The sequence below is a fragment of the Trachymyrmex septentrionalis genome, unplaced genomic scaffold (assembly GCF_001594115.1).
Source record: "Trachymyrmex septentrionalis isolate Tsep2-gDNA-1 unplaced genomic scaffold, Tsep1.0 scaffold191, whole genome shotgun sequence".
Taxonomy (NCBI): domain Eukaryota; kingdom Metazoa; phylum Arthropoda; class Insecta; order Hymenoptera; family Formicidae; genus Trachymyrmex; species Trachymyrmex septentrionalis.
The window spans coordinates 14,894-17,923 of NW_017305083.1; positions in this window are offsets into that span (position 1 = coordinate 14,894).

Genomic DNA, 3,030 nt, shown 5'->3' on the forward strand with positions numbered 1-3,030 from the left:
GTGTTGAAAGATAAAAAAAATAATATGAAATATCTTCAAATTTTTCATATTAAGCAGTATAGCACGGTGTCACCCTATCGTGAGTAAAATTACATGCTCTACATATAACATTCTACACTAGTTTTTCATAAATCATATCTACAAAATCTTATCATTAACAGTGAATAATAATTAATAATTCATATATACCTAGCATCCTTGTCATATTAAAATATATGAACTGGCCTAATTGATTGTACTCTGACAGCACATTATACATAAGTCGACCATGTAGAAACAAGAGTTAAGTTTGATAAATTTCCGTTTGTAAATCGGTTAGAAGTTTCCAGCTTTCCTTATACATTCTATTTTATTTAGGAAAAGATCTCCTTTAGTCATAATCTAGTCGCAGAAGATTGAGCATATATTATCTCATATTATGATTTTTTTCTCGGTAAGTGTGAATGTTTTGTACAAAAAAAAACGGCTGCGTTTAAGAGAAAAAAACAGTTTTACAACTGTTGTAAAATTCTTTAATATATTTGGTTTATACAATTTTACTCAAAATATATAGTATATATAACGTGTACTATATTATATCGAATAAAACTTTTGTCGGAGAGGACGTTTTAAAATATAGCCATAGGCAGAAGAATTTGACAAAACCAATCACATTAAACAATTTTATAACAGTTGTAAAGCTATTTTATTTGCAGTTATTGAATCCATTGGGTGGCACACACTACTGCAATAAAATATATCAATGTAGTGAATATAATTAGAGAAAAGTACTTTTTGTTGAATAATGCTAGGATATTATGTATGTATCAACCAGGGTTGGCAAGTAACGCGTTACTTGTAACGTTGTAACGGCCGTTACTTTTTGATCGTTATCTTTGTTTATATTCGGGTTGAAAAAGTCATTCTTTACTGAAAATAACTCCTAATTTGTAACGCGTTAGTTTTTACTCGTTACTTATTACTTATTTTAATAAGAAATATGTATTGGTGGCAAGTTATTTTTTTAAAGTGGCTTTTCCAACCTTAATACAACCTTAGCTTTAGATTAGTTAACGTTATCGTCATTAAAAATTGCAATGTCATTATAAAATTGTTTATTATAAAAAATAACGGCAAAGTAACGTCTGCCAACCTTGGTATCAATGCATTTCGATGTGCACTGAATTCGCATTTCTCCCAAGAGAAGCATTTCTCTAACAGCTAATATAATATTCTAACCTTTAATAAATCTATGTAATCTATTTTAGTGTAATTGTATACATATGCAATATTTAGGAGGAATACTCGAACAATCATGGCATTAAATATGCTATCTTACCATGTTTGATAAAAAATAATTTCTAATTACCAAATAGTTGCTGTCAAGTAAAGCAGCTCATATACTTTATGATAAACGGTCTAAAACATTCGGTAAGCATGACGATTTTATTTAAAGCCGAGATTTGATACTAGTTTTGTGTAATTATTTTAAATTCTGAAAGTCAAATATTGAATATGCAATTTTTCAAAATTTAAACAAATCGATATATCAATAGCTTTAACTTCATTCCATTTATCGCATTTTAGTGAATATTAGTGATATTTTAACGATATTTTTAGTGATGTTTTAGTGATATTACAGTGATATTTTTAATAAATATTGAGCGGTCTTTAAAAATTTATAGGTTTTTTTAAATATAAATGTTATAAAAATTAAACATACTGGCAAAAGTATGAAATATTTTTTTAGGCTGCTCGATATTATATTGTTATATTATCTTATGTTGTTATAATTCCATACATTAGCAATTAATAATTGTCATATTCATTAATATTTTTCATTTATTACACACACATACACACACACACACACACACACACACACATATATGTTTTAGGAATGATATTAATGAATGCTATGATAATTATATTTAATTGTATAATATTGCTGTTCCATTGAAACAACTTTATTGATGTTAAATGTTTACCTGTTTAGGATCTATCAACAGGTTAAAGGCATCTTGCGTTTGTGTCTAATCAGCATTAAAAAAAGTCTTTGTGACACAGAACGATATACGTAAATTCTAATGTGATTATTATCACAATTTTATTATTCACTTGTAAATTAAATATGAATTACAAAGGCTCTTTGTACATAATGGTTGCAATCATGATTTTGTTTTATATTACGTATAATATACTACTGTGTATCAAATAAATCAGTTATAATTTTATTCTTTTAACTTTCCCATATAAAAGAGAGAAGAGAAAGAGAGGATGATACGAAGTGGTATTTGCGTAAGAAAAACGCATGTTTTAAAAAAAATATAAATAAGTTTTGTAGATATTCGCGTTTATTCGCTCTTTCAGATATCTGCATTAAAATCTCATGATGAGGAAATGGAAGCAGGATTGCTATTTTGATGCGGATTTTGTTCTATGAAGGAATGATTTCCGTCTGCTAGATATCTCCCAGAAATCGCCTCTGGATGGTAAACACAATGTCATGAAATAAATAACGATGTTTAATTATTGCTTAACTCATTTTCCCTCCAATTTTACTAGATATGCAGACTGAAATCATTCTCTCACGGTTTATAGGAAAAATTGTAAATAAAATTACAAAATTATATATAATATCCTACTTCTTATTATCCAATATGTGGACGCGAAAGATTTATTATTGTATTCGTGTTACACCTTGATGAGAACGGCGCGACAGAATAAGTCGATAAAGTGCAACAACCCCGTAATCTCAGATGGAAATTCGGCTGCACTGTGGCTTTCATATATGTTACGTGTAAGCGAATTCAACAAATTGCACTCGACGCGTCCAAAATTATCGACGGTATCTACAACGACGAGAAATCATCTTAACCCTACAATGCGCACACGGGTTAAATTTGTATAGAACCTAATCTCTCTTTTATCTTTTATACAGAACTAATTTATTAATTCACATTTTCAGTACTCTTTCGATAGTACCCATTCAGAAGTGGATCCAAGAATCCAACTTAAAAAAGAAAACTATAGCATATATAAAATTGTACG